Here is a 14,441-nt window from a genome sequence, read left to right on the forward strand (position 1 = left end):
CAGGGAAGCCAGTGTCCAGCCACCGTCAACCATCAGCGACGAGTACGGTAGGAGTGGCTTAGAAGCCCGCCTACTTACAAAGATACTTAAACCCATTCGATACTGAGATTACTCCCACTGCCTTCCTCTCTCCCACTATACAGGACTCTCAAATCTATCCGTGTCTTGTCTTGTATCCAAATTGCATTGTTAGGTGTAGGCCTTTCCCCCCTTTTCCCAATACATAGGACGCTCAGATCTAGCTGTGTTCCGTCTTGTACACAAAGGTAGTCCTGTCCCACCTTCTTCTCAAACTCCATTGTGAATCCTAGGCCTCAACTGCGCGACAGTCATCTAGGCGCCATGTCACTCACAGGCCACCACAGTGCAGCCCCTTGGCGCACCTCTAGCCCCAACGAGACCCACCACAGTCTTTCACTACCTCCCCATTACACAGCCCACCGCCTTCCACAGCACAACTTTAACTTGCATCCCTCACCCCCCTCTTTTTCCCCGCCCTCTCCGCTCTTTCCTGCGTCAAAGTGTTCCACTCTCCCCCAGCTGTAGATCCTGCTCGGCACAAATAAGAGCTGCAAGATGGAAAGACGCATCCCCCCACGGAACACACCAGAGAATGCAGAAGGACACCTAACATGCCTATCACATTCCAACCACGCCAGAAACAGACCCTCGACACCTCCTGTGCGCACGTCCCTCACTCAACTACCCACCACCCCCACTCACACTTCCCCACCCTTCGCGCAGCAAGAGAAGTCCTAGCCAATACCCCATCCACCAGAGAACCACCCACTCTCTCCCATACTCCCATGACTGCTCATAATGCAAGGAAAGGGCGAGACCGCAGGCACCTAATGCCCCTCCTAGCCTCATCCGTTCCTTGTCACAGTTCACAACTCCTGCCACCGCAATATAGGAGTGAAATCTCCCTGCCCGCGCCGAACCCAGTCCTAGCGCTCCCCCGTCTACCGATTCCAACTGCTTCATCATCGCCACACCTCACCGCCCCATTGCCAGTCCCCATTCCAACTGCTCACTCTTCCCTACACCACACCTCCTCCCTTCTCATCCTCCCCCCACTTCAGCCCCCTCATCACACTCTGTCCCCCCATCCCTTCACACCATCTACCCACAAAGACATCCCACGAAATATCTTGCACCCTCATCAACGCCAGGTCAGTTTCCAAAAACAAACTCCACATCTATGACCTCATCACAGAAGAAAACCCAGACATCCTTTTCATTACAGAAACCTGGTACTCGGATGACTTGCGCATGAGACCTTCCCACCAGGTTACATCCTCACCGTCTGGAACAGATCACGAAGGGGAGGAGGACTTGCAAAACTACACAAAGACAAATTTAAGCTAATAACCATGGACACCTCCACCAGCACCACAGACTACAAATCCCTCCTGGTAAAACTCCAACTCACACCATCAGCCTCACACAGCTTACGACTCATCTACAGACCCCCTGGCTATAAAAGAAACTGCACAGACACATTTTGTATAGCACTGGCCGCCAACCTCATCCTACATCCAACCCTCACCATCCTCGGAGATGTCAACATATTGTTCGACTCCCCATCAAACCCTATGACCACAGCATTCACAGACAGCCTAGATCCACTCAATCTGAAACACCACACCTCCACTCCCACCCACACGAGAGGCCACACCCTCGACGCAATATTGAGCACCCCAAACATATCTAACCAGACGCCGCGCCCCCTATCCTGGACGGATCACGCAGAACTCTGTTTCACTATACCACTCAACACTGTGGCCAGCGGGCAACAGCCCACACGTCCACCACCAAAAGCCCCCTCTGCTTTCCCACTATGAAACAAAGTGGTAATCACCCCAGATATCGAATTCTCTCTCAGCAACTCCCTCAACTCACTCTTCCTCGCAGAAGGACCCCAACCAATAGACTCTTCCGACCTCTGGTTTACCAATGCCCTCGAATCCCTCACCCCGTCAAAACATACCGCGCAGAGATCTGGACCAACACCGAGGTGGTTCACCCCCAATCTCAAACCTCTCAAGCACCACCTGGAACGGGCCTAGAGAGCCGACTCCTCAGCCCAAACAAAACCACCCTAGCGAGGACAACCAGGATTTGCAGATCGGAAATCAGAAAAAGCAAGAAATCTTTCTAAGTGAACCGAATCCAAAATGCAACCCAAGTAAGGAACTACATAAAATCTTAGCAGAATTAAAATCCCCCCCATGCTCTGGACTGTCCATTCCAAGCTCTCAAGCCTTATGCCACACACTCTCACTCCACTTCTACAATGCTGCAAACCAAAGGCACAATGCCATCATAGCCAAACTTGAAACCCTCCTGCCACCGCCCAGCATCCGCAGCCCCCCAACCACCCCCCCACACTCACTTTCTTCTTTTGACACTTTCTCCCCCATCACACAGCAAGAATTTCTCTCGCTTGTAGCAGTCAGCCGCCCTTCAGGCTCCCCTGAATACCCGTGCCTACCCTTAATGCTCAAAAAATACTAACGACCACCTGTGCAGGTAACATCGCTCACACAATCCTTAATCACTCACATTAAGATCTTTCCCAAAAGCCCTAAAAACATTCTACACCAAACCCATTCTCAAAAAACCGACCCTTGACCTTCGCCCCCAAAAATATCGACCTATCTCCAATACGCGTTTCATCGTAAAATTGATTGACTGCGCGGCTTACACACAGCTTGGCCAATTTGACGAAGCCAACAACCTGCTAGACCAAGCGCAATCCGGTTTCAGACCACTAAGGGGAACAGAATCCTCACTAGTCTCCATCTGGGACGGCCTAAAAAGAACAGCCGACGCAGACAGCTTTGCGGTTCTCATTCGGTTAGATCTTTCCGCAGCCTTCGATACCGTTATTCACTCGATTCTATTAGTCAGACTACAAACACTAGGATTCACAAGCATAGTCCTTTCGTGGATCTCCTCCTATATCTCTAACCGGTCGCAAATCATTCATCTCGACCAGTTCACATCCATATCATATCCAGTTTGTAAAGGAGTCGGCCAAGGAGCGTCCACGTCACCGCAAATTTTCAATTTCTACATACAAACCATTCCCACAATCATCTGCTCGTACAACCTTACCTGCTACAACTATGCAGATGCTACCCAGATCATCCTCAAAATCCCAAACTCCAAAGGCTTTGTCAGCCCGGACTTGTCATCGTATCTCTCGGGCATTGATCACTGGATGACGACCAACCACCTCATCCTCAACCCTGAGAAAACTGAAACCCTAGTCTGCAGGAAAACATCACTCATCCCCGAACCAATCCTATGGCCCAAATCACTAGGACAAGCACCTGCACCCTCTAACGTTGTTAAAAACCTTGGATGCAAATTCGACTCAGATTTATCCCTCACCAAACACACCACCAGCGTATCCAAAACCTGTTTCTTCCACCTACGTATCCTTAGGCGGCTCTTCCCCTACTTCACTTATCCCCATTGTTTCTCAGCCATCAACTCCATCATCCTTTCCCGCCTAGACTACGCAAACTGCCTCTACCTAGGAACCCCAGCATCCAACCAAAGGAAACTCCAAAGAATCCAAAATGCGGCAGCACGCCTACTCATTAACCTGCCCGCCAGAGAGCACATCAGCCCTACCCTGAGAGCCCTCCACTGGCTCCCTATTTCCCCGACGCTTCACCTTCAAAGCCATTATCACTCACCGCGCAGTCTGCAACACCGGCCCTGAATTCCTCTGGGACAAAATTGTCCCCTACCAACCTTCCAGGAACCTCGATCTCGCACTGATTTTTGCCTAGTGATCCCACCCCACAGATCCATTAGACTTGGCGGTTCCTCCCTCTCCGTCCAAGTGCCAATCATCTGAAATTCCTCGCAACACGGAAAACCACCTGAAATTCAGGAAGGCACTTAAAACCTGACTCTTCCCAAAACTCTCTTAATCCACTGCTCCGCATTAATAAACCACTAATAAACGCCCGCGCATCAATAACAACTATGGGGCCGGCAGCGCTCGCAACGGTTTCTCCTGCCACACCACCGACTGGTACTCCAGGTAAACCAGCAGCTTTCGTTGTGGCACACCTGACCCACCATCAACCCACCCACAACAACACCCCCACCGGACAAGCAATTCAGGTGTGGCACACTCGCCACATTCCCACCGTGCTCCTGCCCGCCCCAGGCCGAAGCTTGTTGCACACTATACATGATTTCCAAATACAGGTGTAGCCTCCTAGCTTCCATCTTTGTTTACAGTATGATTAAACCTACTGCATTTTGATGTCTGGACCTCTCTCCCACTGTACATGATTCTCAGATTTAGGCATAGCCTCAGTCTTTGTTTACCATATGCCTAAACCTACTGCACTGTGAAACATAGGCCTTTCTCCCACTATACAGGATTCTCGAATTTAGGTGTAGCCTCCATCTCTGTTTAATATATGCGGATACCTGCTACAGTATGAAAGCTAGGCCCACGGGTATAGGACTCTCAATTCTAGACCTGGACATATATTGCCCGAGCTGAGCAATTTTGCAGCCTACGGTACGTATATCTACACACCACTAGTGTGGACACAGGCCGCAGGCACGGCCAAGTCCTAGAACGGCAACATGCACACATGCATCTCCTAAGCTAAACTGACCTCGACTTTCCAACCACATTGACTTTACTTTACTTTTACTTTATTTTATTTGTATAGCGCACAATAGACACGTAGGTGTGATGGCGCGTAACATAACAAACAATAATACAAACAACAAGTAACATAGAACATAAAACATAATAAAAGTACAACCTAAACCAGTATAGACCCACTAGGTGACCAGAAAAGCAAGCCCATATTGTGACCATGACTAAAAATAAGGCTAGCATATAACATCATATTTTCCACTAGAAGAATACTTAAAAAATTAAACTACAGTTTGTTTCCCCTTTCGGGAAGTAATTGCACCGATCGATATAGCGGGGGAGCGAGCTAAACCCACACCCTCCTATAACACAATCACTATTTGGCATGGAACACCAGTGGCTCAGATCAACATGATGAATGACTTTTAAATCCGAGAGTCTGACAGTGCCTGGTCCTGTGCGTTGGCGCAGCCATGCTAGGACTTTGTTTCTTAATGTTTCTCTAGACTCTTTAGCAATGGTTTTCGGAATGTTGGCGATAACAAGATTGCGATGGTCCATGGCAAACGCATGAGTGCTGGGGTCCTTAATGCAAGGCATTCAGAGTTTTTTAAACACACATTCCGCTTGACAGCTTGCTTGGGAGTAGGATTAGGATTGCTTTCAAAAGCTCGTGATTCGCTGTGTTTATCTTGATTATGGTCCAGTACTGGTGTTACCGTGGGTATATCCACGATTAACTCCTTACCAGCAATGCTGAGATGGTTGGTCTGGCCCTTAATGCTCAGCGGTATCACGACAACTGCTTGCGGGGAGCCATTGATGGTGTTAGCTTGAGATGCTTGATCATGGCTTGCTACTAGTAAGTTGGTTTGACTGCCACACTCCGATTTTTTTAATTGTTTCATCTCGCCTGTGGGGGATTGTGTGACATTTTGTGTAGCCTTGCTGACTTTATGCGGTCACCAAGGGCGTTCAACCGAGGCAAAAGCACATTGAGGCCACACAAGTGGGGAAAGAGCGCTATATAAATAACCAAATACAATACAATACATTCCATAGTGCTCCCTCATGGCATACATGCCATAATTCTCCCTCACGGCATACATGCCATAGTGCTCCCTCATAGCCTGCATGCCAAAGAGCTCTGTCACGGTATGCATGCCATAGTGCTCCCTCACGGCATACATGCCATAGTTCTAATGCTCCCTCATGCTATACATGCCATAGTGCTCCCTCATGCCATAATGCTCCCTCACGGCATACATGCCATAGTTCTAGTGCTCCCTCACGGCATACATGACATAGTTCTAGTGCTCCCTCATGCCATACATGCTATAGTGCTCCTTCACGGCATACATGCCATAGTGCTCCTTCATGGCATACATGCTATAGTGCTCCCTCACGGCATACATGGCATAGTACTCCCTCACAACATACATGCCATAATGCTCCCTCATGGCATACATGTCATAGTGCTCCCTCATGGCATACATGTCATAGTGTTCCCTCACGGCATACCTGCTATAGTGCTCCCTCCTGGGACATTCATACCATAGTGCTCCCTCACAGTATGCATGCCATAGTGCTCCCTCACGACATACATGCTATAGTGTTCCATCACGGCATACATGCGATAGTGCTCCCATCACGGCATACATGCCATAGTGCTCCCTCACGGCATACATGCCATAATGCTACCTCGTGGCATACAGACCATAGTGCTCCCTCACGGCATGCATGTCATAGTGCCCCATCACTGCATGCATGCCATAATGCCCCCTCACGGCATACATGCAAAAGTGCTCTCTCCCAGGACATACATACCATAGTTCTCCCTCGTGACAAACATGTCATAGTGCTCCGTCACGGCATACATGCCATAGTTCTAGTGCTCCCTCACGGCATACATGCCATAGTGCTCCCTCACAGCATACATGCCATAATGCTACATCTTGGCATACATGCCATAGTGCTCCCTCATGGCATACATGTGTTAGGCAGAAACCTGTGCAGTTCCCTTAGGGACCAGTGCAAAAAGCTTAAGACTACAGGTGTTAGCAGTAAACCCAATTGGTAGCAGTCTGTACCACCCAGATTTACCTGGTAGCTGTGGCTGAGCAGTCAGACTTTTCTCAAGAAGAGTTAGGCAGTATATAGAGTATACACATTAGGTACAAAAATACAGTAGCACAAGCAAACACTGACCAGAGCTTTGGTATAAAAGTATATAATTATTTATTTAAAAACACACTTGTAAAAATACACTGGCACTAATATGTCAAGCAAGTTCAAACACAGTCACTAGAAATATATACATCTCCCTGATTAATTATTCGACAAGTCTTAGGAAAAGAACACACATTATCAACACAGAGGTGAGCGCTTAACCAAGATGGCACTCCAATAATTATTTAAAAAGGGAGAGAAAAGGCAGAAATAGTAAGCACACAATACCAACACTTTTAACAGAACCACAGCAAGTCAAGAAAGGCAGGGTCTACTGTACAGCAAAAAGTTCATAGGCCAGGCCCACTCTTGGAAAGAGCAAGGCGGAATGTGCCCAAGATCACACAGTTCAAGTACACTTTAAATGTCTTTGCAGATAGTTCAAAAAGGAGTTAGATCAGTTCAGAAAAGTTAGTTAACAGGTCCCAGGTCACCCCAGGATAGAGAGTCAAGGATTTACGGGACACCTTGAACAGTCTGTTACAAGGGAGACCAGGCGGGACACAGTACCTGAAATAGTGAGAAAGCTCCAGTGGGGGCAGTTGTTCCTGGCAGCGGGTGCAAGTCGGTGCTTCATCTAGGGGAAGAGAAGATCTCAACGTGGAGGAAAGCTGGAGGTCGTTGCACTGTCAGGGAAGAAACCGGCCGCGGAGTTTCCCGGTTAAAAGGTACTACCCTTTTATTTGCGGTAGTGGTGAAGCGTGGCTATCCGGCCGCCGGGGTGCTTGGCACAGGCGATTTGACCACGAGACGATCCAGGAAGGCGAAAAGAGGGCGAACTGGTTAACCCCACCAGCTCAAAGGAAGAAGACTCTCCTGGAAGAAGATCTTCTCTGTCGTTGGGAAGTGGTGAGTCGTTTCAGCAGGGCTCCACCGATGGTGTCGCCATTGCAGGCCAGCTCAGCTTCTCCCTCTTCGGATTCTTTAGGTCCTGTGGCGACTTCTGAAGTTCCAGTCCCCAAAGCCCTGCTTTTATGCAGAAAACCCCCATTCACCAGTCCTAGCTGTCACTCAAACATGTAAGTGGTGAGCCGGGCGGCTCACCACTGGGCCAATCACACAAGAGTGCGACTTGAGTTGCCGAGGCAACTTAGTCCAGGGTGCCTATTCCCCCCTCCCACACATCCTGTAGACCCAGACAGAGTGGCACCACTTTTGGAGGCTTCTGTGCAGATGCCCGCCAAAAGTGAAACAAAGTGCTCGACTTGGGTTGGAGTTACAGAGGCGAACAGAACACAAACGCCATTTTAAAACCGAGTCCTGGCAAAAAGACCCAACCGGGGAATAAATATTAAATAACCCAGCGGTATCTTTAACATTGCACCAAAAAGTGTTGCGTTTAAAATGAATGGGAAAATCCCATAGGAAATATTCCGGTGGAATATTTTGCGTGGTAACCACTGCCACCAGCCAGAAACTCGACAAGGGGGGACTGGACAGTGCCCCCTTAAAAAAACAGACCCAGGGGCAATCGAATTACCCCTACCAGTACTTCCACAATATGATGGTTTGTACTGGTTCTGTTCACAATTTAAGACTAGTAAAGTCAATGGTCACTTTACATGCCCTGGGAGACAGTAGTCAGTCCCAGGATATGGAGTCTGTTTGGGGGTCACTATGACACCCCTGTGTTACTGCACTGAGGGTGCTGTGTAACACACATACCAAAAACACATGAAGCCCTATGGAGTAAAAGACCCCATAGCCCATAAAAGACATTACAAAGTCAAAGGACATTCTCAAATCATGCCCAAGAGTGGGAGAAAAAGAGTCTCACTCTTAGCAGGAGAAAATAATAAACTCCAAAAATCCAGCAAAGCTGCTGGGGGACTCACTAGGTTTGGGAAATTAGCCTATACAGAGAATTCTCCCTAACAACATGCCATAATGTTCCCTCACAGCATGCATGCCATAGTACTAATGCTCCCTCATGGCATACATGGCATAGTGTTCCCTCACAGCATACATGGCATAGTGCTCCCTCACAGCATACATGCCATCATGCCCCCTCACAGCATACATGCGATAGTGCTCTTTCCTGGGACATTCATAAAATAGTGCTCTCTCACAGTATGCATGCCATAATGCTCCCTCATGGCATGCATGCCATAATTCTCCCTCATGGTATACATGCCATTGTGCTCCCTCACAGTATACATGCCATAGTTCTCCCTCCTGGTATACATGTCATAGTGCTCCCTCACGGCATACATGCCATAGTGCTCCTTCACAGCATACATGCGATAGTGCTAGTGCTCCCTCACGGCATACATGCCATAATGCCCCCTCACAGGATGCATGCCATAGTGCTAGTGCTCCCTCACGGCATACATGCCATAGTTCTCCCTCACGACATTAATGCCATAATGCTCCTTCATGGCATACATGTCATAGTGCTCCCTCACGGCATGCATGCCCTAGTGTTCCCTCCCCACATACATGGTGTAGTGCTCCCTCACGGCATACATGCTATAGTGCTCTCTCCTTGGACATTCATACCATACTGCTCCCTCACAGTATGCATGCCATAGTACTCCCTCATGTCATACATGCCATAAATCTCCCTCACGGCATACATGCCATAGTGCTCCCTCACGGCATACATGCTATAGTGTTCCATCACGGCATACATGCGATAGTGCTCCCATCACGGGATACATGCCATAGTTCTCCCTCACGGCATACATGCCATAATTCTCCCTCACGGCATACATGCCATAGTTCTAGTTTGCCGTGAGGGAGCTTATAAAGGCCCTCCAAGCCAACAGCCCAACAGGGAGGCGCTGATTGCAGTCTAAATTAATCCCAGCCCTGGTTTCAGTAGCTTGCATCATAATGCTCGCTCATGGCATACATGCCATAGTGCTCCCTCACGGCATACATGCCATAATGCTACCTCGTGGCATACATTCCATAGTGCTCCCTCATGGCATGCATGTCATAGTGTTCCCTCACCACATACATGGCATAGTGCTCCCTCACGGCATACATTCCATAATGCTCCCTCTTGGCATACATGCGATAGTGCTCTCTCCTGGGACATTCATACCAATGTGCTCCCTCACAGTATGCATGCCATAGTGCTCCTTCACGGCATACATGCTATAGTGTTGCCTCATGGCATACAGGCCATAATGCTCCCTAATAGAATACATGCCAAAGTGCTAGTGCTTCCTCATGGCATACATGCCATAATGCTCCCTCACGGCATGCATGCCATAGTGCTAGTGCTTCCTCATGGCATACATGCCATAATGCTCCCTCACGGCATGCATGCCATAGTGCTAGTGCTCCCTCATGGCATACATGCCGTAGTGCTCGCTATAGTGCTGTCACAATCCTGCCCACGTACCATCCAGCACCGCTACATGCGCACATTCAGAGGCTCTGTTTATGTTATACTTGCAAAGTTAAAACCTGCAAAGTGCCTCTGCATTAATTTCCCTTGTTTTACCGCTGCAGCTTTGGACACATTTAATTTCAAGTTCCATTCCGGGTTTTGGGTAAACCAGCAAATGCGTTCTGGTACATGTATGCTGTCAAAAGGCAGAGGGCTGGAGGAGGCAACTAAGTACATTTGTTTGCGGCAAGCTACTAAGAGCTGGAAAGGCACTGATTGCATTCGCCTGTTCCAAGCTAATGCAGGCTCAGCTGCAGAGAGCTGGAGAACCCTTCATTACAAACCACTGATGCAAGCTTCTGAAACCAGGGCTGGGATTAATTGAGACTGCAATCAGCTCTCCCCTGTTGGGCTGTTGGCTTGGAGGGCCTTTATAAGCTCACTTTGAACCGAAGCAATTGTCAGCAATTGTCAGTCAACTGCTTCCACTGGGAGTTCGTTTTTGGGCTCCTGTGACCAGTATTTGAACCTTTCCTGAATATCCCGGTTTTGGCTTTTAAGTACTGTTTGCTGTTGCTGGCTGCAGCACCCTTTGCAGTCTGCTTTTGCAGTCTGCCTGTTTTTGAACCTTCCCTTGATTTCCAGCTTTTAACTTCTGAAACCTTGTCCTGTTTTGCTATTAAAGACATTCAGTTCTTTACTGATATCTTTTCTGCCTTTCTGTAAACACTGTTTTCTGCAAGCATTTATGTTTCACAGACTTGTCCTGTTTCTGCCTAGCTTTTCTCTCTGCAATCCCAGCCTCTTGAAGTTTTCCTATTTGTTCTTTACCTGCGATATTACCTGACTTCAGTCCATATTTCTAGTGCCTGTTCTTAAGTACTCTGAGTTTCTTGAATCCCTCCTATGCACTGTATTGGCAGCAACCTATCTTGCCTGAGTCCTTTGCCTTGTTTATTCTGATATTCAAGCCTCTGCTTTGTACTTTGTTTCTCTATCCTGTCCTGTACCTGGTTACTTCTTTCAATACTGCTTTCCACCTGTATTACATCTTGGTCCACTGTTTTCTTCTGATCAATCCATGTTGCCCAGTGTATTTGCTTGTCTTTGATTTCTCTCTGCCTCTTTGTTTACAGCCAGCTCCTGCCCCTGCAGTTCCTTTGAATGCCTGTCTCAACTGAGATAAGCTTGGTATGTACCCAGTTTCTGTTATATGCTAGCGTTGCCTCAGGAATCTCCCTGAATCTACAGTGCAGATTGTGAGATATAGGGCCCGAATCATGGAATTTCTGCATGGTTCAAAATGACTTTGCACTGCTGAAAAGTGAAAAGGGACACAGTTCCATGAATCAGGCTTTGTCAGCAGTGCAAAGTCACTTTTCAGCAGTGCAAAGTGACTTTGAACCGTGCAAAAATTCCATGAACCAGGCTGATAGATTTTGCCCTGTGATCTCCGGCCAGACCCCTGACAAGTGCTCCCTCACGGCATACATGCCATAGTGCTCCCTCACGACATACATGCCATAGTGCTCCCTCACAGCATACATGGATAGTGCTCTCTCACAGCATACATGCCATAGTGCTCCCTCACGGCATACATGCCATAGTGCTCCCTCACAGCATACATGCCATAGTGCTCCCTCACAGCATACATGCATAGTGCTCCCTCACAGCATACATGCATAGTGCTCCCTCACGGCATACATGCATAGTGCTTTCTCACGGCATACATGCCATAGTGCTCCCTCACGGCATACATGCATAGTGCTCCCTCACGGCATACATGCCATAGTGCTCCCTCACGGCATACATGCATAGTGCTCCCTCACGGCATACATGCCATAGTGCTCCCTCACGGCATACATGCCATAGTGCTCCCTCACAGCATACATGCATAGTGCTTCCTCACAGCATACATGCCATAGTGCTCCCTCACAGCATACATGCATAGTGCTCCCTCACAGCATACATGCCATAGTGCTCCCTCACAGCATACATGCAGAGTGCTCCCTCACAGCATACATGCCATAGTGCTCCCTCACGGCATACATGCATAGTGCTCCCTCACAGCATACATGCATAGTGCTCCCTCACGGCATACATGCCATAGTGCTCCCTCACAGCATACATGCATAGTGCTCCCTCACGGCATACATGCCATAGTGCTCCCTCACGGCATACATGCCATAGTGCTCCCTCACAGCATACATGCCATAGTGCTCCCTCACGGCATACATGCATAGTGCTCCCTCACGGCATACATGCCATAGTGCTCCCTCACGGCATACATGCATAGTGCTCCCTCACGGCATACATGCATAGTGCTCCCTCACGGCATACGTGCATAGTGCTCCCTCACGGCATACATGCCATAGTGCTCCCTCACGGCATACGTGCATAGTGCTCCCTCACGGCATACATGCCATAGTGCTCCCTCACAGCATACGTGCATAGTGCTCCCTCATAGCATACATGCATAGTGCTCCCTCACAGCATACATGCCATAGTGCTCCCTCACAGCATACATACATAGTTCTCCCTGTCATGCAGTCATATTTGCACGCTGAGGTACTTAGGGCCTCATTACAAGTTTGGTGGTAATTCGGCAGTAAATCGAGTGTTCGCGTGGTGTAATTTCCCAAATGTGACGAAATGCTCCACATCGCTACTCGCAACTCTCATTCAGCTGTCAAACACTCCTTTGATATCTGCCGTCTCCTGGAAGAGCTTGATTTGGATCTACTCAGTCTCACAGAGACTTGGTTCATGGCCAGCTCTGCACAGCCAGTTCGACACTCTCCTTCCCGATGGCTACTCTCTGTACCCAGAACCAACTGTCCCAGTGGGGGTGTAGCCTTGATTTTCCCAGAGTGGATCCCTGCTTCTATCATTCCAATGCAGCACTAGTCCTCCTTTGATTGCCTGGTCTGAAGGCTCTCTATCTCTCCTGGCCTCTCTCTCACTGTGGCCAATGTCTACAGGCCGCCTGGCCAGGTCGCCCTTTTCCTCTCTGAGTGGGCTGACCTCTCCTCCTCGCTCCTTGCCTCTACCTCTCAACTTCTCCTCCTCAGAGACTTGAACATCCTTTCCCTTATTCAGGACTCTTATGCAACCTCTGCGATTCTCTCTCTCTTTCTATTCTTCCCTCTGGCCCGAATCACTCTGCAGGGCACACCCTGGATGTTCTGATCCCCTCAGACCTATCCTTCTTTAACCCTCTCACCACTCTTCTCTCTTGGAGTGATCACTTTCTCCTTTCTCCCCACCTCTCTCTCTTCCCCGAAGGTCAAGCTTACTCCAGCACTGCCACCTACCTTCTCGGTCATCCGAACCATGAAGCGTGTGTCAGTTGAGTCTTTCACTGCTACATTCTTTTCTCCTCCTGCACCTTTGGCTGACTCACACCCTGACACAGCCCTCTCTAACCTTAGTCTCTCTATTTCTAACACTGTGGATGTTCTCTCGCCTGTCATGAGGATCTGCTTGAAGCCCAAATCCAAGTGTAACTCTTTGTACGATTCTGACCTCGCCACCCTTAAATGCAAGTGTAGGGCAGCAGAGAGGAAGAGGAGGGCGTCAGACACACCTCCTGAAAAACTGGCCTGCTGCCTGCTCCAAAGCCAGTACATACTCTCTGTCCTCACTACATGCGGCATCTAACAACTCGGCCAAACTTTTCAAAATCTGCAAGGAGATGGCAAATCCTGCTGCGGTCTCTACCTTTCCTGTTCCCTCACAGGCCCTCTGCATGGCCTTGGCCTCTCATTTCACTACTAAAACTCAGGACATACTGTTCTTCCTCTACCTCCTGTTCCGCCTCCTCTACCACTCCTGGCCTGTCTTAGGCCATCTCTCCTCATCCTTTCTCCTCCTTTCACCTGTTCACCCCTGACAAGGTTTCTAGACAAGTCTGATCTATGAAAGTCTTGTCAAAGCAGATTCGCCCCTGCTCATGCAGAACAATCAAGAATCACATCGACACCCTTGCTCCAGCTTCAGGCAATTTCTGCAATCACTGCTTTGACACTGGAACTTCCCCTCCCCCCGTAAGCACTCTCTTGTTCACCCCCTTCTAAAGAAGTCCTCGGCCGATCCGTCCTCTCCGGCTAACTATCCCTCGATCTCCATCACTCCTTTCCTGTGCAAACTCTTGGAAAATCTGTTCATCTCCCAGCTTAATCTACACACTGAATCTGTTGGTTGCCTCCGTGACCACCAGTCTGGCTTCAG

The sequence above is a fragment of the Ambystoma mexicanum genome, chromosome 2p (genome assembly GCF_040938575.1).
Source record: "Ambystoma mexicanum isolate Mex_15411 chromosome 2p, UKY_AmexF1_1, whole genome shotgun sequence".
In the NCBI taxonomy this organism is placed as follows: Eukaryota; Metazoa; Chordata; class Amphibia; order Caudata; family Ambystomatidae; genus Ambystoma; species Ambystoma mexicanum.